Source organism: Mesoplodon bidens (assembly GCF_964165515.1).
Source record: "Mesoplodon bidens genome assembly, contig: HAP1_SCAFFOLD_96, whole genome shotgun sequence".
NCBI lineage: Eukaryota > Metazoa > Chordata > Mammalia > Artiodactyla > Ziphiidae > Mesoplodon > Mesoplodon bidens.
Window position 1 is genome coordinate 1488225 of NW_027671845.1, and position 24531 is coordinate 1512755.

At 39.8% G+C, this 24531-nt stretch overlaps 1 long non-coding RNA gene across 1 annotated transcript in view; it reads left to right on the forward strand.

Moving 5' to 3' along the window:
• The first annotated feature begins 283 nt into the window (after nucleotides 1–283).
• Nucleotides 284–24531, forward strand: part of LOC308610935 — a 178391-nt gene continuing 154143 nt past the window's right edge. Inside the window, exon 1 of the long non-coding RNA XR_014014712.1 lies at nucleotides 284–350. This is a non-coding gene — a long non-coding RNA (uncharacterized lncRNA). The remainder of the gene's footprint in view (nucleotides 351–24531) is intronic.

Sequence of the window (24531 nt, forward strand, 5' to 3'; positions counted from 1 at the left end):
GAGATAAACTATAAGCGTTTTTTAATTTCATATTTAATGACGGAGGTTTATTTTAATAGGATTCAATGTACACTCGCTATGGAAAAATAAAGTATCCCCTCAGGTACCAGAGTCACGTGGGAGTTACAGACCTGAGGGTGGTTGCTCCCTCCTTATTCTCACAGGCCCTTCTGAAGGTGAAAGGACGGGTCTCCCACAGGTGTCTCTTGTGGAGCGCGGGGCGGGTGCTCGTGCACCCCGAGCCGCTTCAGTCGTAGCTTCACTGCCTGCGTTTTCCTTCTCCAGGTCCGCCTCCACTGTCACAGTCCTGCACGTTGTTCCAAGAGCAGCGGAAAATGAGTCAGCCTCTGGTGAGTTTTGCTGTTTACGTATTTACCTGCTGCTGTTCTTTTGTGATAACACCTTGGGAGGCGAATAGTTCAAAAGTTAAAATGGGAAAGTAGGAGTCGGTAAAAGATGTGGTTAGACAAAGTGTAGAGGAGCAGGTCAGCACCAAGTGTTTCTGGCAAGTTCTACGTGTAGATCCCAGGATCCTCTTAGAGCCACAGTACAAGCCTCGTGTTCTTGACATTTGTGGCAAAACACCATCCCTTGCTTGACTTATATGGTCCTGCCAAATCACTTTTGTTCTCGAGCGTTAAAAGGTTTCCCTGAGGATCCCGCTGTAGGCCGCGAGCCTTCCTGAGAGAGACAGCCCCTAACGTGTTGACATTGGTGCCTTCCTTGTGCTTCCTGTAAGCCGAGAGCGTGCTGTCCAGGGAGCACTTAGTGCATATAAGTTGTCTGTTCAGTAGAACACCGTTGTCACATAGGTACATTGTTTTCAGTGCTCAGTCGAGGGATGCAATGAGGATCATCTGGAAGAACAGCCTTGTCACCCTTCCAGTAAATTGCGCTCTTTGTCTCTTACAATCTCAGAGGGTCGCGCTACACACCATGCAGTGAGGTCTCTGGCAAAGATTCTTGTTTCCCAGCTGAATTGTATCGTGCAGCCTGCGGTCTTGGTTCTGCCCCTCCACGGAACCTGATCCGGTTGAGGTGACCTGGCATCCAGCATACAAAGCAGTGGAGGTTTGCCAGTCGTCACCTCAGACCACTGTCGCCTTGCCACCTGCAGAGTCTGCGCTGTTGGTTTCTGTGACAGATCTCTCCTTGCTGTCTTCCTGACTGACTCTGTCTTCCGCCCTCTGTGTGTGTTGTCGTTTCACCCTTGGTCCATGACTCTCCACCCCGTCTGATCTCACCCTCTGGTGCTTTTCACCTCCAGCTCTGTCAGTTCTCCCACCTGGACCAGACAGATGCCTCTGTCCAGCCACTTGCCAGCATCTCTATGGAGTTTGTCCAAAGGGCACCTCGGGTGACTAGATCCAGTAGATCCAGAAATGATTATTTACAGCTCCCCTGCCCCTTGCCTTGTCCTGTTGTCTCTGGCGGCTCATCGTTGCATCATCCAGCCTGTCACCTGCCCAGAAAAATGAGTTCATTCTAAAGTCCTTCTCCATCCTCTGTTACCACGTTGTAGTGTGAGGCTTGTTAATGTCGTATTCTGGATGGTTTTTATTCGTTCTCCTTCATCCCATACTTGCTACCATTAAAACAGCTTATCTGTTCATTCCTGTAGTTACAGAAACTTCTTTTCTGTGCCGCTACCTCTTTCCTCCAGCAGCTCAAGTGTATTCTCCACGCTGAGTATTTCTCCTAAAATATTAATCACAGCGTTTTGTCTGCATGTGGGAAGCACTTTAGAGGTTCCCTGGGTGACTGGACAAACGAGGTTGCCGTTCCGCGGAGCCAATAACCATCGAGCCCAGCACTGGGGGGAGGTCCTAACTCGCCGATGATGCGTTTGGATGGATCTGTGGGGTAAAATCCTGATCGGAGAGGCTTAGGAGAGAGGAGTGGGAGAACTGGGTTTGTTCTGGTCCCAACTTTTTCAAGACATTTTGCTGTGACGGGGAAAATAGCAACTGGACAGTAGCTGGGGTAGGAGCTGAGGTCCGGGGAGGATGTTGTGTTGTGTTGTGTTGTGTTGTGTTGTGATGGGAGAAATAACAGTGGGAATGATCCAGTAGATGCGTGTGGGGGAGGGGAGAGCTGCTACCCGTGGTCCTGGAGTGGGGAGGGGATGGCTGAGCAGGGTTGCAGGTGGGGAAGCCCTCCGATGGCTTCTGTGTTCTCAGGGAAGCAGCTCCTCAGCTGAGGGTGAGGGTGAGGTTGGGGGTTTGAGGGGAGAGCAGAGCTCTGGGGCCCAGCTCCATCGTGACCATCAGCACACACAGTGCATCCAGCTGGGAAGACTGTACTTGCCTTCCCTGCCTGAAAAGCCATCTCCTTTCTTAAATGTGGGAGTAATTACTCTTTGGGGAGCCTATGTAATTACACGGGTGCTGCTCAGCTCAAAGCGAATTGAGTGCCAGTTCTGGCCACGGACATTTTCTTCTCTGCTGATGGAAGGGTCCCCAGAGGAAGTGTCCTGCTTGCCTGGCTCTTGGCCTCGAGGACCCTTCACACCATCTAGTGTTGTGTCTTTTATCTTTGACATAAGCATCAAATGTCTTCAGTTTCTGCATGTGATCTTAAGAAGCAATTCTCTGCTTCCAGGAGCTTCTGTGCTCCTCGGGAAAGGCACTTCACAGACGTAATTACAGGAGAGGACGGGAATCCTGCCCGTCGATACATAGGGAACTCCAGAGTGCTGACAAAGCAGAGCCTGCTTTTATTTATTTATTTATTTATTCATTTATTCATTTAAGTTTTTTATTTGTTTACTATTTAACTTATTCAGTTTCAGCTGCGTTGGGTCTCTGTTGCTGCGCGCGGGCTTTGTTCTCTAGTTGTGGCGAGCGGGGGCTACTCTTCGTGGCAGTGCGCGGGCTTCTCATTGCGGTGGCTTCTCTTATTGTGGAGCACAGCTTCTAGGCATGCGGGCCTCAGTAGTTGCGGGTCGTGGGCTCAGTAGTTGTGGCACGCAGGCTCTAGAGCTCAGGCTCAGTAGTTGTGGTGCACGGGCTTAGTTGCTCCGCAGCATGTGGCATCTTCCCGGACCAGTGTTCGAACCCGTGTGCCCACCATTGGCAGGCGGATTGTTAACCAGTGTGCGACCAGGGAAGTCCGAGAGCCTGGTTTTAAATGCATTGTCAGAGCACGTGGCTCAGTGACTCGGGGAAGGGGGACGGCCCTCAAGTGCCCAGGACTTGGGTAGCTGCAGAGGTTGCGAGGCTCTCAGAGCAGCGTGAGGTGGACTGGATGAGGCTCCTGAGGTGCTGGTAAGGACCTCCTTCCTTAGGATGTGGGCCTCCCGTCAGGAAGAGTGGGACGTGAAGGCAGGCAGACCCTGAGTTTGACTGAAGAGCCTCCCCTCTGTGCTGGTTTTGGTTTCTTCCTGTGCAGAAACTGAAACCTTGTAATTGGGACAGTGAGTCATCTGATCAAAAGATGTCATGTGTAGAGACTGTGGACGGCATGAAACGCGGGGTGGGGTGCGGTGGGTCAAGTCAGGGGGACTCTGGGCTCCAGCGCGATGCCCGACAGGAAGGGGCGAGGCCGCGGCGTGTTCCCGCTCATCCTAGGCCCCGGTAAGCAGTATGGACGTTCCCTTGGGGTTTTTCTGAACCGTGAATGAGGTTGAGAGTATTTTCACATGCTTAGAAGCCGTTTCTTCTTTTTAATTGGTGGACAGTCTCTAGAGCAGCTTTAGGGTTATAGGAGACTCAGAATCGAGCAGACAGCGCTTTCCTATACCCGTCCCTCTGGGTTCCCTCCCTTGGTAACGTCTCTGGCCTGTGTGGCGCGTCATCTCAGTGATGGATCGGCATTGACACCTAATTCTCCCCTGGAGTCTGTAGTTTATATTAAGGCTCACTCTCTGTGTCCTACTGTTCAGGTTTGGACAGGTGTGATGACCTGCAGCCACCACTGCAGTGCCACCCAGAACCATTTCACTGCCCGAAACATCCCTGGGGGCCACCTTCCCTACCAGTGCCCTACCAGAACATCCTACCAGTGCCCCCAAGCCCCCGACAGCTGCTGGTCTTGTTACTGTCTGTGTATTTTTGCCCTTTCGAGAATGTCACATAGTTGGAGTCCTTCATTTTGTGGTCTTTTCAGACTGGTGTCTTTCTGTTTTTGTATGAAGGGCCTGTTCATGTCCACTGCCCATCTTACTGCCCCAATGCTTTCCTGTGTGTTTTTTTTTTTTTTTTTTCTGTGTGCGCGCCTCTCACTGTTGTCTCCTCTCCTGCTTCGGAGCTCAGGCTCCGGACGTGCAGGCTCAGCAGCCATGGCTCAAGGGCCCAGCCGATCCGCGGCATGTGGGATCCTCCCGGTCCGGGGCACGAACCCATGTCCCCTGCATCGTTTGGCACTGGAAGGCTTCCAGAAGCCTCCCCCTTCCATTGCAGCTGAGGAAGCAGCTCCTCAGCTGAAGGTGTGGGTGAGGTTGGGGGTTTGAGAATAGGCAGTTGGAAGAACTCCTCAGTCTGGAAGACACGATGTGGGAGGGAGTCTGAGTAGCTCATGTAACGTGTGTATAGATTATTCACTAAATCTTGAGTTAGCTCTTAAGATTGAGAAGAAGCAGCATTAGGGAATAATAAGCGAGCTGTCCTCCACATCCTAAGACACGGTACCAACTGAGACTATAAATCTGCAGGTCCAGATTCATTCACAGATGGTAGGCTGATGGGAAGCTGTTAGCCAGAGTTAGGGGGTTAGGGAGCAAATCCCCAACTTAGATTCTGTAGAGGGTAACAACCTGCCTCTCTCATGCAGGGGGAGATGGAATTCTCAGCTCCATGCCTCAGGACTCCGGTCCATTATCATGGCTGTTGTAATCTGTTTCTGAAGTGGTCTTTTCTACAACATTGAAAAAAGTGACTGCATTATCCTGAACATTTTTATCAAGTAACAAATCAGCTGATATAAATGCATAAAGTTGGCTGAAAGCAGGCCAGGATTTCAAAGCCCCTTCGGCATGTCTAGGTTGGGCACACGTCATGGAGCCTAAGAGTTTATTTAGATGGGGAATCTTAAAAAGCTGCGACTAAAAGTGACCATGAAATCATCAAACTTTTAAGTTTGAAAAAGGCTCATTCTTTTTCATATGTAAAAAAACATTAAGTGAGTCATTACAAGAGCTTTTTAAAAAGCCTCCTGTCAAGAGAGTGACAGATACAGAACTTTAAACCCATGCCTCTGGGGCCAGTGCTCTTTCTGTCATAAAATGTTTCTCCCTAACATTTGATGAATCAAAACATACACACACACACACACACATACACACACACACACACACAATGTTAAGACCCAGTGTTCACTCTTCAACTTGCTTTCAACCATATGGAAACTTTATGGATTGAGTCTTTCAGATATTATTTCAGAGCAGATAAGCCAAACGCTATTTCTCTCACCTGGCTCCAAGCACTGTTTAGTCTTCTCCAACTGGGTGTAATTATTCACTAGGGATCTCACCTATTGTTCAACACTCAAACTTGTGATGGCCATGCTGTGGACTCCATTGTCTTGAGAGGAAAGTTTACACACCAAAACATTTGGGTGGGTGAAAGGAACACAGGAGAGGAGACTAGAGGAAAGGTATCGGTAAATATGTAGTGAGTTGTTGCTCTTCTACCTTGATTATGCCTGAATGGCTATTTTTATTAACATGAGCTTGTGCTACGTGCTTGATGCATGACACACGCAGACTCCCTTAACTTAGAACATAATTGTGGCACATGTATCTCCAGCTACAAATATAGATACCAAAGAGCCTAAGGAGCTCTGAGAGTCACATACCTTCATTTATTTTTTTTGACTTTTTCTTTTTTTGTGAGAATTGAATAGAAATAAAAGCTAAAAAGTATCCCTTATTCACCTAGCAATTTCTTCTCATCTTCCTTTTCTCAGGTAACATCTCTAGGAATCCTCCCATACCCAGGAAAAGATAGTTTCTCCTGCTCTTTACAATCAAAACCCCCTGGGCAACCCTTTCTCATACCTTTTATAGTAGGGTGTTGAATTGTGGATTTACTTGTCTGAATCTTCTTGAACCTGTGAGAAATTGAGTGCAGGGGCTGAATCTTCCAACAGTGTATCTTCCAGTGCCAAGCACGAAAGAGTCAACTAACATGTAGCTTTAAAAAAAAAGTACCTTGTACATATTGTAAGTGTTCAATACATTTGTACATCAAATACGTGAAATAATCAAGGCTGAGAAATATGATAGGAAAAAATTAATATTAAGGAGGATTTATAAATGAGTAGAAAGGGGATTTTAGGGAAGAAATCATGATTTAAGATTATTGGTTTTTTTGAACCTGGTATATGTTGCGGATTGCTATAGAAGAAAAGGCAGTTCAGTACTTTGAAAATGTGTGAAGTCTATATTCATTAGTTCATCAGCTAAAATAAGGTGGTATGCCCATAGCTGCTCATCTTTCAAAAATTTTCATAAATGTCAACTTGTTGAAAATATTTTTGAAACTAATTTTTCTTTACCTTTTAAATTCTCTTGGAATTAAACATGGTGATTTACCACTAAGACCTTCAAGATGTATTAATTTATTTAGGCCACCATAATAAATTTGAGAGAGTCTTTGTACAGAGATGCATTTTAAAAAACACAGTTAATCACCCAAAAGTAATTTATAAAGGAATTCAAATTTTAACCATTACTCATAAAAAAAGGTGAAAAAAGGAATTAAATTCATAAAAAGTTGAACATTCTTAAATCTTCATCCCCCTACTCAATTTTCTTGTAGTTCACAGTGCTGCAGAATTCCTAATGCAGAAATCCTCAATTATATCCAGCACTTTTTGGCTTTTCCCTTTTCTTTACAAACCCTCCATTATTTTCTTTTTCTTTTTTTTAAATATCTGTTTTGGAGTATAATTGCTTTACAATGGTGTGTTAGTTTCTGCTGTATAACAGAGTGAATCAGCTATATGTATACATATATCCCCATATCCCCTCCCTCTTGCGTCTCCCTCCCACCCTCCCTATCCCAGCCCTCCAGGCGGTCACAAAACACCGAGCTGATCTCCCTGTGCTATGCGGCCGCTTCCCACTAGCTCTCTATTACTCTGTATTTGGTAGTGTATATATGTCCATGCTACTCTCTCACAGCGTCCCAGCCTAACCTTCCCCCTTCCTTGTGTCCTCAAGTCCATTCTCCACATCTGTGTGTTTATTCCTGTCCTGCTCCTTGGTTTATCGGAACCTTTCTTTTTTTTTTTAGATTCCATATATATGTGTTAGCATACAGTATTTGTTTTTCTCTTTCTGACTTCCTTCACTCTGTATGACAGACTCTAGGTCCATCCACCTCACTACAAATAACTTAATTTCGTTTCTTTCTATGGCTGAGTAATATTCCATTGTATATATGTGCCACACCTTCTTTATCCATTCATCTGTTGATGGACACTTAGGTTGCTTCCATGTCGTGGCTATTGTAAATACAGCTGCAATGAACATTGTGGTCCATGACTCTTTTTGAATTATGGCTTTCTCAGTGTATATGCCCAGTAGTGAGATTGCTGGGTCGTATGGTAGTTCTCTTTTTTAGTTTTTTAAGGAACCTCCATACTGTTCTCCATAGTGGCTATACCAATTTACAGTCCCACCAACAGTGTAGGAGGGTTCCCTTTTCTCCACACCCTCTCCAGCGTTTATTGTCTGTAGATTTTTTGATGATGGCCATTCTGACCGGTGTGAGGTGATACCTCATTGTAGCTTTGATTTGCATTTCTCTAATGATTAGTGATGCTGAGCATCGTTTCATGTGTTTGTTGGCAATCTGTATGTCTTCTTTGGAGAAATGTCTATTTAGGCCTTACGCCCATTTTTGGATTAGTTTGTTTGTTTTTTTGATATTGAGCTGTGTGAGCTGCTTGCAAATTTTAGAGATTAATCCTTTGTTAGTTGCTTCATTTGCACATATTTTCTCCCATTCTGAGGGTTGTTTTTTCGTCTTGTTTATGGTTTCCATTGCTGTGCAAAAGCCCCATAGCAGTATTGTGAGTGTCACTGAAGCAGACTTGGGTCCACTTATCCACGTGCAATAAACCCAATCTACTGACACTGGGTTGTGGTGAAATAAAGTGCCGTGTTTTATTGTAAGGCACCATACAAAGAGTCTGGACAGCTACTACTCAAAAAGCCTCATTTTCCTGATGGGTTTCAGCAAAGTGTTTTTAAAGGCAAGGTGAGGGAGGGGAGTCCCAGGGTATGTGATCAGCTTGTGCACAGTTCTCTGTTTGGTTGATGGTGAGGTTTCAGGACAGTGTCACAGGGGTTAACGTCATCAATTCTTTGGCTCCAGTAGGCCTGGGGGCTATGTGCTCATGGTCATTAAGTAGTTAACCTTCCATTTGGTGGGAGTTTTAGCATCTGTAAAGCAGGAAATGTGCATCAAATACTGTTATCTATGTACTTCAGAGAGGAGCTAAAGTAGAGGATATGGGGGAGGGGTCTATCCTAGGAAGGCCCCATAGGGTCCTCCTCTGTTATATGAGCCCTGATGTTCTTTCCAAAATCCTCTTAAAGTTGAAGACAGACAGATTGGGTTTCCATTTTTTTGCTACCAAAAGCATCCTAACTTATACACTTGGCATAAAAATACTCTACTAATTTGGTACCTGCTCAGAGGTCTTGCTCAGGGCTGTACACAACTCCAGCTTGTGTCATTCACATTGACATTATTATGAATGGTACCCACTGGAGTTGTGCAGTCCCCAACTTTCATAGTTGTAAAAGGCTGTGCTGCTTTGTATCTGCTCATCTTTCCAGCTCCCCTTCAGTTGTCTTACATATGTGAGCTACAGTTGAGTCAGTTCCAACTACTTTTGCTCTCCAGAGGAACCATGGTATTACTTGGGGTTTTTGTGATCACTTTGTTCCCAATGCCAAATACAGATTCTTCACAGTTTGTTCATCTGACAGAGTCGTGTTTATTCTTTGATGGTCTTCTCAGATATCACCTTTACTCTAAAACTTTTCTGGTCACATCATTTTCCTGCCATAGACCCTAGGCACTCATAGTAAATGACTTTATCAAATGTAAACATAGCACTTTGTGTACATTTCTATCAATGCATCTCATGATGTTTTTTTTTTTTTTTTTTTGCTGTACGCGGGCCTTTCACTGCTGTGGCCTCTCCCGTTGCGGAGCACAGGCTCCGGACACACAGGCTCTGCGGCCATGGCTCGCGGGCCCAGCCGCTCCGCGGCATGTGGGATCTTCCGGGATAGGGGCACGAACCCGTGTCCCCTGCATCGGCAGGCGGACTCTCAACCACTGCGCCACCAGGGAAGCCCCTCATGATGTTTTTTTATGTTAGTCTTCTGTACTGACCTATGTGCTTTTTGAGCAAACAGATTTTTCTAATTGTGGCCTAGTAGAGGAAACCCTAGCACACAGCAGATGCTTAAAGGACTCTCTCTTTGTGGACTGTTTAATGTATTCATTAACACTCATAATTCACTGAATGAACCAAATCATTTAATATTTACAGTTTTCCACAGCAAGATCTTTTTCGACCCACCGCCTAGAGTAATGAAAATAAAAACAAAAATAAATAAATGGGACCTAATGAAACTTAGAAGCTTTTGCACAGCAAAGGAAACCATAAACAAACTGAAAAGACAACCCTCAGAATGGGAGAAAATATTTTCAAACAAAGCAACTGACAAGGGATTAATCTCCAAAATACACAAACAGCTCATTCAGCTCAATATCAAAAAGACAAACAACCCAAACAAAAAATGGGTGGAAGACCTAAATAGACATTTCTCCAAAGAAGACATACAGGTGGCCAAGAAACACATGAAAAGATGCTCAACATCACTAATCATTAGAGAAATGCAAATCAAAATGACAGTGAAGTATCACCTCATACCAGTCAGAATGGCCATCATCAAAAAATCTACAGACAATAAATGCTGGAGAGGGTGTGGAGAAAAGGGTACCCTCCAACACTGTTGGTGGAACTGTAAATTGGTACAGCCACTATGGAGAACAGTATGGAGATTCCTTAAAAAACTAAAGATAGAGCTACCATATGACCTAGCAATCCCACTCCTAGGCATATATCCAAAGAAAACCATAATTCGAAAGGATGAATGCACCCCAATGTTCACTGCAGCACTATTTATAATAGCCAGCACGTGGAAGGAACCTAAATGTCCATCAACAGAAGAATGGATAAAGAAGATGTGGTACATATATACAATGGAATATTCCTCAGCCATAAAAAGGAATGAAATAGTGCCATTTGCAGAGATGTGGTTGGAGCTAGAGATTGTCATACAGAGTGAAGTAAGTCAGACAGAGAAAGACAAATATTGTACAGTACCATTTATGTGTGGAATCTAGAAAAATGGTAGAGATGAACTTACTTGCAAAGCAGAAATAGAGTCACAGATGTAGAGAACAACCTTACGGTTACCAAGGGGGGAAGGGGTGGGTGGGATGAATTGGGAGATTGGGACTGACATATATCACTACTATGTATAAAATAGGTAACTAATGAGAACCTACTGTATATCACAGGGAACTCTACTCAGTGCTCTGTGGTGACCTAAATGGGAAGGAAATCTAAAAAAGAGCAGATATATGTATATGTATGACTGATTCACTTTGCTGTACAGCAAGAAACTAACACAACATTGTAAAAGAACTATACTCCAATAAAAATCAAATAAAAATTTTAGAGTTTTCAATCCCCCATTACCACATATATCCAGCTGCAGCAATATTTACTTCTTCTATCAGTTGCCAATGTCAACTAAAAAAACCCAAACAATAGCAGCACAGTAAGGAGAAACTTTACTCAAAAGGGTAAGTGCGAGGAGGGGCCTATTGCAATTGGGGGAGGAGAACTATCGCATTAGGGAGAATGCTGTGACCCTAAGATCTGCAAGCCTCTCAGTGGTTAATCAAAAGGGGTTTTTCTTCTCTTGAGAGGAAGTAACAAGGGTATTAAGGGTAGGGTGTGGGCAAATGGGATAAAAGAGTAGCTTGAGTGGATGGTAGATCAGAGAATATTTTACCCTGAGGTCAGCCTGTTCTTAGGAGAGATTATCTGTTGACTCAGTCTGACAGTGAGTCCGAGTTCTGGAGCCTGGAGGAAGGAGTGAAACTTTACAGTTTGATTAATAAGCAGTTTGTTCCAATTGATTAGTAGGAATAAACACTTCAGATGATAATTTATGAGACAAAAAAATGGCAATTTGGAATATCTTTGTCTGGCATTGCCATAGGTAAACAAGAGGAGGCATCTGTGGTGGTTCTTAGGAATAAGCTGTTTTCCACAACACAAAGGGCAGAGGGATGTCTTAACTTTTGCTGTTTTCCAGGATTCGAGGGCTCAGGTAAAATTCCACATTGTCACTAATAATAGTTTTCAGTATCGAAGGACACAATTAGACTATATAAAACTTTATTTTCTTTTCCAGTGGTCATCACACAGCCAAGCAAATGTATCCACTTGTTAAATTTAATTACCTTTTATCTTAGAGAGTTCCCCCAAATTAAATAGGTCGGAAATTTTTATAAAGAATCAAATATTGCTTTCCTGTCTGAAAAGTGTGGACTGAGTATCAGAGACTTATCAGACTCCTTTCCAGCTAAAGTCACCTTCGTTCACTTGATAAGACTGTAGAGGGCACAGTTGGACTGAAACAAAGCTTGAGTGAAAGAGTGTGAGAACTTCATTACACCCAGCTAATACCCACCTGTGTGCTGTCAGTGATTCACATCTGCCTTTCAGAGCAAAGGTCTTTTAAAAAATCTTTTTGAAAGAGGGTTTTCTTATTTGTCACTTTACTTTCTTTTTAATTAATCCTAACAACACTTCATGTGAGAAAGTGTGTTTGAAGAGATAGAATTATAAATGAGTCCAGCATTATTGTTATAGTCCCTGTATTAAAATGTTACTGTAAGCTAAGGCAAGGAAGTCAAAGATAGTAGATTAAGAGAAAACTGCTGGGGAAATGAGCAAGCATTATTAAAAACAAGTGACAGGTTTGTATTACTCTATTGGAAGGAGCATATAGTAGTGGAAAGACTAAGGAATTAGTTGGGCTATCCGTAAGCTATTTGAAGCACAGCTTTTCCAAAGCTAAGTAAAGTTTTCTCTAATCATCAGCTAATTTGTGGTTTCAAAATCCTGTAGTGTTCTTGATGCAGTTACCACCAAAATGAAGCATGCCCTTCTTCCTAATGGTCTACTCCTCCCCTTCCTTGTACTATATGTGCAAAACAAATGACATATACGAACTCTTTATGTTCTCTATTCACCCTGCTTTCATTCCACATTGCACCAAGATTTCATTTTCCACATCAGTAATGGCTTTATAATTTCCAAATTCAAAGGTTTTTCTTCTGTCTCATTTACATTAAAATCTCAATTGCCTTTGATTTTTTGCTCCTCACAGATGACTCATCTTTTTGCTGTAATTGTGTTGACTATGTACTACCTGTTACTCTTTTCACATATTTAGCAAATCAGTTTGTTACTTTGAGTGCTTCTTTTTGATTTTTCCCATTCCATTATTTTGGGAATTCACCATACTTCTGTATTTTGTGTGCTGGTTCTCCTCTATCAGACTATTGATTGAATTTTATGTTTCCAGCTAAAACCTGCCATTGGATTGGCTATTACCTCAGTGGGAAATGGCTAGGGTATCCATGTAATGTACTCTCACTAAAGCCCCAACTTTGTATTGCTAATTGCCTTCTAAATATTCATAAATGGATGTCTTGCTGTTCCTTGAAAGATAGCTATTCAAAATCATTTTTCTCTCCAAACCTAGTCCCTCTTTCTGATTTTCTCATTCTTCTATCTCTGCCATAGCCTTTAGATAGAAAAAAATTTGACTGTTTTTTCAACTAACACTCTGTAGGCTCCTTGCTATCCTCCTAGGCCAGGTCTTTGGGCCAAGGTAACTAGTCTCTGGATCCATTAGAAAGTCCAAGGGGGCAGAATTTTCTTTATGCTTTGTTCATTAATGTAGCCTAATCACAAAGGATGATAACTAGCTCAATTAATATTCATTAATAAATGAATGAGCCCAAATACCCAAAGTTAGGTTCTCCTATTATTTATTTTACATTAATTACCAGATGAATATTTTTAATACCACTTTTGTATTGCTGCTTTTCTGATCAGAAACTTCATTGAGTCTATTTTGTCTCTTTTTTTCTGACTTTTAAGATTGTCCATTTTTCTGTTCTAAGGAGGTCCTAAGAAAGTGAATTAATGTTGTGGGTAAGAGTGAACGTACTGGAGTTAAACAGCCTGAGTTTGATTATTGTTCTTTCATTTACTAACTGGGACAGGTATTTAATTTTTCTGTGCCTTGGTTTCTACGTCTTTAAAATTGAGATAATGATCACTGGATTGATGTTAGGATGAAATAAGTTAGTGTGTCTTAAGCACTCAAACAGTGCCTGGTATTTAATGAATGCTCAATATGCATTATTATTATTATTATTATTATTATAAACCTCTACATTTGAAAAGCGTCTGTACAGTCAGTGACATCCAGATGTTTAATAGAACATATCCCATCTTTCAAACAAAATTTTACATGTAATCCCAATAACTTTATGAAATACAAAATAAGTGTGGCTTTGATTATTTGTACCCTCCGCTCTTTCATAAACTCATAAATGTCCTTGACAAAATCCCCAAACTCCAAGAACTACAATTTAAAAACCCCTGGTCTCAGTAACTTTTTTTCTTTTTTTTTAATATTTATTTTTTTGGCTGCACTGGGTCTTAGTTGTGGCATGCAGACTTCTTAGTTGTGGCATGCGGAATCTTAGTTGCAGAATGTGGACTCTTAGTTGCAGCATGCATGCGGGATCTAGTTCCCTGACCAGGGATCAAACCCGGGCCCCCTGCATTGGGAGCACAGGGTCTTACCCCCTGGACCACCAGAGAAGTCCCTGGTCTCAGCAACTTTTGATGTAAGTATTTACTGATTGACTAAGTCATGTTGAAAACCATTAGATTGTAGAAAGAGCAGGCATTTTAATAATACATCTATTATATTGCCTGTCTCAAGTGAGGGTATTGTAAGACAAGGAAGTTACATTTGAAAATATTATGTAACACAGACAATTTATATCTATTTTAGTAAATTTAGCTCAAAGGAATAAACTTTTTTTTATAATAAATGAGGGGTAAGTTTGAATTACAAATCATACTTAAGGAATCAAAGTGTTGTGTTATTATAATTGTCATATATAGAATAAATTATTTGCCCTTTGAGCATTTGGAGATGACTTAAAACATTATTTGTTTCTGAACTAAACCTAAAAGATGTAAAAAACATTTTCTAAATGATAATATTGATATTAACAATACTTATCCTTCTACTTTCAACTCTGTAAGCTTAGTAAAACTTCAGTCTTTATTGATATCCCCATATCTAAAAGATATTTATCTCTACTGCTGAACTGGAAATTTTTGAGAAAAAATTAATTGATGTTATTAAAAGAAAGGTGTCATCTAAAATTATACTGTCTTATTTTTAGAAAGAATTTGCTGAGTGATCCAATGAACATCTGACTAAGAGTCATGTACTCTTAAAGGGGTTGAGAACAGGTTCATGAGATATTTGAGTCCCTTCATTTTACAAATGAGAAAAATATGAGCCTGCTTAGCTAAGGAATTTACCAAAGATAGATGATTGCATATTAAATATTAAGAAGTATTAAAATCTCTGTTCTCAATCCAGTACTCTTTCCACCATTTGGAAAATTAATCATAGAGTCTCAAACATCAAAATATTTTTTCCTGTATCCAAAAGAGAACAGAATGTCATGTTTTAGAATCCAGATGTCATATCAACTTAAAAAGCAACATAAAAAACAATTGTAAAGTAAAACTTTGGATTAAGCAGATGATGACTGCTTGATTGGTAGTGGCTTATACTGGAATATAAAGTAAATCAGTAAGCAGAAATAGTGCAGTCATCTGTTTTTCTGAATGTCAATCAACAGAGCTGTTCTAAGAAGGATTGAGAAATAGCAAAAGGCTGGTCTTTCTCCAATCTGTGGTTGTCTTTATTGAACTCATTTTCTTTTTTCCTTGCCCTTTTTGGTGCCTCTTATCTCTGTTCTCTCCTTCTCCTACCAAAACTTCTTCTAGGAAACTTGTATCAAACTTGTACTGAAATGTAAATGGCTTACAAGCCTTAAGGTGCTGCCTCTCCCAGGGAAGTGTGAGGAGTGAGATTTAAGAGGAGCAAAGAAAGGTAAAGTTATAGACTGTATATCTAAATATGAAATTTTAAGCATCAATGAGGAAGAGAGTAGCAGTTTTAAATTGTAGGAGGACACACTTCCCAGTGATTTTAAAACCATTGTTAATCTCCCCAAAGAAATAAAAACCAAACAGACAAACAAATATGCAACAAATATAACAGCCAAACACAAAAACAAAAATAAAAAACCCCAAATTAATGGGACTTGACTATGTTGAAACTGAGATTAATATGTGGAGTATTGATTTCTCTAATAAGTTGAGTCCCTCAGTCCATGAACATGGTATATCCCTTTATCTAGGTATTCTTTAATTTTTCTCAGTACTGCTTCATAATTTTGCATATAGAAGTCTTCGTATCTCTCATTAGATTTATTTTTATGTGTTTCACTTTTTAGATATTACCATCAAGAGCATCGTTTTCTGAATATCCTATTTGCTGTTGGTCTGTACAAATACAATTGATTTTTAACAATATTGACCTTGGATTCAGCAACCTTGTTAAATTATCTTATTCAAATGGCTTACCTGTAGAATTTGTTTCAAATACCATAAGGATTAAAAGATCAATTCTCTAAAACAATGTAATAAATCTAAGATTTCCTACAAACGGTAATGTTTTTAAAAATTCATACAGCAAAACTTGACAGGAAAAGAAGAATAAATATGTAAATCCACAATCATCGTGGGAGATTTTAACACAACTCCCTCAGTAGTAGGTAGAACAACCAGCCAAAAGTCCATGGAAGATTTTTAACACAAATATCAAACTTGATCAATTTGAAATATATAAAACGCTCTATGCAACAATGATGGAAATCACACTTTTCACAAGTATATATAGACTATATTACAAAATTACTTATATGGTTGTACATAAAGCAAGTCTCAACATATTTCAAAGACTGAAATACAATAAAATATGCTTTCTGACCATTGAGATGTTGAGTTAGAAATCAGTAACAAAAATTATTTTAAAATAGATCCAAATGTTCAGGAATTAAGCATTTTACTTTAATAATCCACAAAGAAGAAATCACAATTAGCATAAGAAAAGCAAAATTTTAGCTATACTCCCATGGTTTATTACATATGTGTGTACTCTAACACCATCACAGTTTCCCCCACAAGCATATGCACTAACAGAGTTTGTATCCTATCTATCTAGTTTCCTTTAGGGTCTGATAAGGCCAGTTGAAGATGCTTACTAAATGCTAATTGGGTGTATCGGCAGAACTCTTGGTTTTAAGCAACATGATATGACTTAGATAACTTTAAGAAAATGAATTTATTACAGTGATACAGAGTAGCTCACAGAATGGTTTGGAGAGTCAGAGAACCGTGGGTCTAAACGATCAGCCAGGAGAAATGTCTAAACTTATTTCATGGTCTGATGTGGTGAAGACGAGATTGCCGCTACTGCTGGATTACTTGATTACTCTGCAGATTGTAATGCTGAGCTCACAAACACAGAATTTAGATGCTGCTGGAAAGAGGGTATTGCTTCCACTAGGGTTCTTTTGTGTGACCAGTATAGACTCTACAATTACTGTTTTCCACTCACTCACTGGCAGCTTTTAATTGCAAATCTGGGGCATATGCATCCAACTGATAGAATTCCGTTTTTGTGCTAATGCCCTAGTTTCAAAGGAGGCTGAGAAAACAAGTACTTGAGATGTTTAGCTTCTATGGTGAAAGGTGGATTTGCCTCATAAAGGGGGAGATTCCTAAATCATAGGGAATGGACAAGGTTCATGCAATTTATCTATGACTTTCAGGCAGACATGGGTCTTGCCAAGACACTTTGGATAGTCTATTTACTGATCTGTAGGTTCTCTGAGCATGATGTCATTAAAATAGAGGATAAGTGTGATGTCAGAAGGTCAAGGTCTCTATGAACTAAGCTGTGGTGTAGAATGAAAAAGTTGAGACAATACAGTGAAATTAATACTGCTGCCTTGTGATTTGCAAGCAAATTGTTCTGATGTTCTCAGCTTTTTAGAGTAAAGGAATAAAAGCATGTGCCTAATCAATAACTGTTGATTACTTAGAAAGCAAAGCAGGTCCCTTAGAACCTTACTGATTTGTTCTAGTGAAGAGACCACATACAGAACAGTGGCCTCAATTTGCTGTCTCTAGCTGATCAAATTTATAACAATCTTCTGTTTTACTCCTGAATACTCTGACTTCTACACTAGACAAATTGAAATTTTAAAAGGGAATATGATAGAAATCACCAACCCTGAATTTGTAAAATCTTCAGTAGTGAAACTAATCACTGTGATTCTCTTAGGGATTTAATCATGCTTTTGACATATTATTATAATAAATAGAGGAAGCTCTTGGGGCTTTTATTGAGCTCTTCCTAATAAAAATATTATTCCCTGAGACATGCAGCCAAGATGGTGATTCTGCTTGTGGCTGAGTGTACTACTTTAATGATATACTAAGAAACTAATGAAATATTTATGGAATTTTGGGGCATCCTAGTAGTCCTACTGGGAGGCAGACTTAAGTCAAACTGCCATTTATCATTTCATCTTCATGTCTCCACCCTGACTAGTGGAGAATAGTGGTATCGAAGGTACCAAGAATCAATACAGGGAAGGGTAAAGAGGTTGGGATGGGAAAAATTGACTTCCATTTTCTAGGTAACTCGTCTTGGCTAAGTCATTACATGTCTCCAATCATGGCGAAAGAAATGTTACTATATATCGTAAAATTGACTTCTCTTTAGAAAGATGGCAAGTGAGGGTTGGAGAGTCCTTTCTTTATTGGAATCTACCATTATATCCTCATCCCACTACAAAGAAGTCCAGTTCTTTTTCAGTCAATGCCCCATTCCAAGATGCCAATTAAACTCTCATAATAAAGCAGTCATCAGAATTAAATGTTTAGTGTTATTCTATCTCAACCTGTGGATGCAAGAAGTAAGACTTTTATCACATTCACAGAAAGTTAATGATATTTTGGCAATATCTTGAGCTGGGAATTTAAGACTGGAATATTACATTCTTATTACATTGGTTTATCCTGTTGTCTTTATTTTTAATTTATTTTATTAATGTATGAAAAGAAATTTTATTGTGGTAAGAAAACAATATGTGATCTACTCTCACATTTTTAAGTGTATAATACATCCAGACCGGGGCTCGAAACCGTGTCATTCTATTCTTTGTTTCTGCGAGTTTGACTATTTTAGATATCTCATATAAGTGGAATCATGCAGTATTTGTTCTTCTGTGACTGGCATATTTCACTTAGCATAACATCTTCAGATATATCTATGTTACTGCACATGGCAGATTTTCCTTCTTTTTTAAGGCTGGACAATATTCTATTGTATGTATATATCACATTTTAAAAATGTATTCATCCATCAATGGATATTTACGTTTTGTCCATATCTTGGCTATCATGAATAATGCTACAGTGAGCATGGTAGTGCAGAAATATCGTTTAGATCTTGATTTCAAATCTTTAGACTATCTACAGAGAAGTGGCGTTGCTGGGTCACGTGATAATTCTATTTTTAAGGTTTTCAAGACCCTCCATACTATTTCATAGCAACTGTACCATTTTACATTCTTACCAACAGTACCCAGTAGTTCCAATTTCTCCACATCCTTACCAATACTTTACTTTATTTATTTTTATAATAGCCATCCTAACAGGTTCAGGATGATACCTCATTGTGTGTTTTCTTTTGTTGTTTTTTGGGGGTTGTTTTGGTCTGTGCTGTGCGGCATGTGGGATCTTAGTTCCCTGACCAGGGATTGAACCTGCACCCTCAGCAGTGAAAGCACAGAGTCTTAACCACTGGACCACCAGGGAATTCCCTCATTGTGGTTTTGATTTACATTTTCCTGATGGTTAGTGATGTCGAGCACCTTTTCATATATCTGTTGACCATTTATATATCTTCTTTGGAAAAATGTCTGTTCAAGCCCATTGCCCATTTTTAAATTGGGTTATTTGGGGGGTTTTTTTGCTATTAAGTCATAGGAGTTTCTTATAAATTTTGAATATTAAGCCCTTATCTGATACAGGGTTTGCAAGTATTTTCTTCTCTTCCATAGGCTGCCTTTTCATTTTGTTGATTATTTCCTTTGCTGTTCAGAGGGTTTTTAGTTTGATGTAGTTCTACTTGCCCATTTTTGCTTTGTTGCCTGTGCTTTTGGTGTCATATAGATAGGACATCATTGCCAAAATTAGTGTCAAGGATCTTTTCCCCTATGTTTTCTTCTAGGAGTTTTACAGTTTCAGATCTTATGTTTAAGTCTTTAATCCATTTAGAGTTGATTTTTGTGTATGATACAAGAGTCCAGTTTCATTCTTTTGCATGTGGATATCCAATTTCACCAACACCATTTGTCAGTTCTGAGAAAGAACAAAGTTGGAGGCATAAGAGTTTCTGATTTCAAAAAATATATTACAAACCTACAGTACTCAAAACAGCATGGTACTGGCAAAAAGACAGACGAATGGAACAGAATAGAGAGACTAGAAATAAACATATGCATATACAGCCAACTGATCTTTGACAAAGGAGCAAAGAATACAATTGGGAAAGGATGCTCTCCCAGTGCCCTTAGAAGTAACCATGACACCCTACAGATTTGGAATATTCAGGGCCTCCATACTTTTTTAAAAGATAAATTTATTTATTTATTTTTGGCTCCATGGGGTCTTCGTTGCTGTGCACGGGCTTTCTCTAGTTGTGGTGAGTGAGGGCTACTCTTCATTGCAGTGTGCGGGCTTCTCATTGCGGTGGCTTCTCTTGTTGCAGAGCACAGGCTCTAGGCTCATAGGCTTCAGTAGTTGTGGCACACAGGCTCAGTAGTTGTGGCTCGTGGGCTTAGTTGCTTCCCGGACCAGGGCTCGAACCCGTGTGCCTTGCACTGTCAGGTGGATTCCTAACCACTGCACCACCAGGGAAGTCCCAGGACCTTCATCCTTTTACATGTGAGTTACTACTTGGTTTTCCCTAGTCAGGTCACTAGTAGGCTTTAAGTTCCAGGAGACTCGAAGGTTAATTTTTCTCAATTTGTTTCTTATTGCCAACTAGGGATTTACTGTCTTCAGTGCCAACCAGGCTAGATAACTGATGGCAGTTTCCCCTATATCCTCAATGATCTGTTGTCTCTGATCTCTCCTGGTATCAATTTTTATGTTAGAGCAATAGATGACTTACTCTGGGTTAATTAAGTAGAAAATAAACTACTAAAAAGATATTGGACAGTTTATGGAATCTCTAAATAAAAGATTCAAGAACCAGCATTGGTGTTTGGAAGTTTAAACTTATGCCTAGGAATCATGCTGTAGAATTGGTCCAGGGAACAACCTAGTGCAAGAGTCACTGGGCAGAGACACTTCAGCTAGAACTACAAATATCAATGATAGGGGATGCTAAATACAGTAATATGAATCACTGATACATTTGTTCTGGATACTGAAAACTGTGTGTGCTTTCCACTTCCAGAATATATTCTAAGCAGTCTTTTCTTCTTGTCAGTAGCTTCTAGTCCAGTCTCCAGAATGGATATAACTGATTGTCAGAGCTAAGGTCATATGCTAGCCTATGGCTTTAAAGGTTACTCAGAGATTAAGTAGCTGGCATTTTCAATCTCAATAACGAGAGACAGATTCTTCCTCATAAGATGGGGATTTCCATAACTTATATATGGGTTCATACACTGGACAAAAACGAAGAGTAGAACTCTCCATTAGGGTTTATTCATGAATAAATACAACATAAGTCATAATTTTCTTTACAATAATATTTTGGAAACAAGAATAAGGAAGTTTTATATATATATATATATATATACACACACACATATACACACACACACACACACATACACATATATGTATATATGGGTGTGTGTGTTTATAAATTCTGACTTTATATAAAGTAGGCCTTTGTTTTTTACTGTGACTGTTCTGAATGCAGAATGGGGATTCTTTTAGTTACAAAGAGGAAAATGAAAACTTTTTTCTGAACTAAACTACATGAAATGTGAACATGAAGATTAACATCATCTCTGAGGCAGGAACCTCAAAATTATACTCCTTCTCAATCAATGTTATTGTCAGTTCTTAGTTTTATTAATTATTAAAGGAAAATATATATCCAAGACATTACTGCAAATAAATATTTTAGAATATGTCTGGCTTTTCCTGTACAGTGAAAACATTTTTTTTTTTTTTTTCCTGGTACGCGGGCCTCTCACTCTTGTGGCCTCTCCCGTTGTGGAACACAGGCTCCGGACGCGCAGGCTCAGCGGCCATGGCTCACGGGCCCAGCCGCTCCGCGGCATGCGGGATCTTCCCAGACCGGGGCACGAACCCGTGTCCCCTGCATCGGCAGGCAGACTTTCAACCACTTGCGCCACCAGGGAAGCCCAGTGAAAACATTTTTATAATATGAAATGTAAGAACAGATATTTTTCCAACGTAAGTTCTCGTTGCACATTCTCACATATTATAACCATATGTAATTACTGTTAAGTGAAAAGCCTGAATTAGATGAGTAAATTGTTAGAGCCAGTGGTAAGAAAATTATTATATATATTTTTAGCACAGTATTTAAATTTTATATTTAAGAAACTTTTGAGGGACTTTTCACCTAGCTAGTAAGTGAGTTAATTAAAAACAGAGGAACGTTGTGAAGAGTGACACCATGGTGTTTTTAGAATCAGAGGGGTATGAATTCCAATTATTCAATGATAATTTTTGAGATCCTACCACAGCCAGGTACATGGCTTTTACATTTTCTCTAGGAATTTCATTTTCATCATCTAAACAATAGATATAAAACATTTAACTAATGAAGTTTTTGAGAGCAGAGCAAATCTTCAAGGCAAGACACAAAAAGGTGAAAACCTTTCCAAGTAACTTGACTATGTTCCAGAGCAAAACTCAATTATATTTATAGAAATACAAAAATATTCATCACTACTACAAGGCAAAATTAATAAGTTATGGCATCCAACCAAAGATTACCAGGCATACAAAGGGTCAGGGAAAGATGAACTATAATAAGAATAATCACTTGAGAGTGACCCAAAACTGGCACAGATGTTAGAATGAGAAGATAAGGAAGTCAAAATAGCTTTTATAATTGTACCACCCATGTTAAAAAAAGTTATGTCGAAATATAGAAGATATAAAAAAGAACCCAATTTAACTTCTAGAGATGAAAGCTACAGTTATTGAGATCAAAACAAAGCAAACAAATCATTTGATAGGTTTTGTGTGTTTGAAACTTTGTTGTTTGAAAATTTGTTTCATTTGTTCTACCAGTTAGACCTGGTAGAAGAAACAGTGTTTCTGGGTAAGAGATGATAAAAATACCAGTCCTGCAGTTAGTTCACTGTCACTCTCAGAGAGCTTAAAAGAGAACTCAGTGTGGTCGAACAGTAGCCCAGAGAATAAGTTGGAGGGGGTTATTGCTGGAAGTGACAAAAGTAAGACACGGCTTCCACTTTGGGGTGTCTTCTGTTGTAAAAGAGGCAAGAATGAGGATGAACCATAAACTCTTCCCATGCTGAAGCCACAGAGTGAACCCATCCCATGTTATTAGAGGCCACTGATAGCAGAGGCAGAAGACCAGGATCATAACTGCTAATGGGCAGCTAATTGTGCTTGTAGTCAGAGGAGGGTCTCCCTCTTTTCCCCTTTTTCTTTTTAATTCTAAACTCAGGGTTATAATTAAACAAAACAGGAATTTAGAGAAGAGCATGTGGGAAGCTTTTTGGCTATTTGGAGTTGTTGCTTTGAACAAATATCCCCCCAATAAAAATAATAACATAATAATAGTAGTACATGAAATGTCCATATATTGACTTAAATGAATTCTTTAAAATTAGATGTAGTTTTTGGTCTAGACTGCAAAAGCATTAAATTTCCCTTGTAGCAGTTACTGAAAAAAAATTAAACATTTAAATTTCTTTACTTCATCAAGATTGAATTTCTCAATCAAACCACATATGATTAACCTGGTTTTCCAATGTATCTTTTATAACAGACACATAATCTGATAATAAACATGGCATTGCTTTCTGAATTATTTTTAATGACATACATGATAGAACATGAGAGGATCTTGGCCCATTTAGCAACCCCCATACTTTTATTTTAATGGAACATATAGTTTAGGTAGAAAATATAGCCTAGTGGATTTAAAAAAAATTATCTTTGGAAATGAAAAATAATGGAACTGAAAGATTATGTATAAATTAGAGACTATAAGGATTTGATTTATTTGAAGTACAGAGTCCTTAAATTGTGCTTCTGGTTAATAAACTGGCTTTAGACATTGGACAAAGGTCTGTAATTTCTTCTACTACAGTCTGGTATTTCAAGAGCTACCAAGAAAACACTGCTGAATGGCTTTAGGTCTCAGAAGTTAAGACACAAGAGAAGTCAGATATCACCACTATGGTGGTAAATTCCCTCTATGCAAAACAATTTTAAAAAATTCCACTTCTCTCATTAGAATACCACAGTGCAGAACTTGCGTGGTGGCGCAGTGGTTAAGAATCCGCCTGCCAAGGCAGGGGACATGGGTGCGAGCCCTGGTCCAGGAAGATCCCACATGCCCAGAGCAACTAAGCCAGTGTGCCATAACTACTGAGCCTGCATGGCACAACTACTGAAGCCCACGTGTCTAGAGCCCGTGCTCCACAACAAGCGAAGACACCGCAATGAAGAGTAACCCCCACTCGCTGCCACTAGAGAAAGCCCACGCGCAGCAATGAAGACCCAATGCAGCCAAAAATAAATAAAAATTAATTAATTAAAGAAGAAAAAAAGAATACCACAGTGCAATGTCATCATCTCCTCCAGAAAAAGTGCCATATAATTCTGTTCTCTGTCTTCAGTGTTATGCAGTAAGACAAGATTTGTTTTCTCCAAGTCCCCCCTCCCTTTTTTTGGTCATTTCCCCCTCCTAGAAGAGAGCCTTAGCTTAGATGAGAAAAGAAAGTTTCTATTATCATAACACCAAATAAAGGCTATCAACATTTGCAAGGGAAATTTTGATTGTAGATGTTTAACTGAAAGATTAAAACATATTTCCGTAGGACCTTCAAGGTACCTGACCTCTCCCACAGCGTATCTTGCTGAGAAGATGAAAGGAGCCTATTGACTGCTAATCAAGCCTTGCAGAGTAAGAAGAAAGCTGAAAAAACCAAGGTCGTGGTGAAGAGGAGAAAAGTTAGGGAGAACCTACAGAGATGCAGCTTTAAGCTG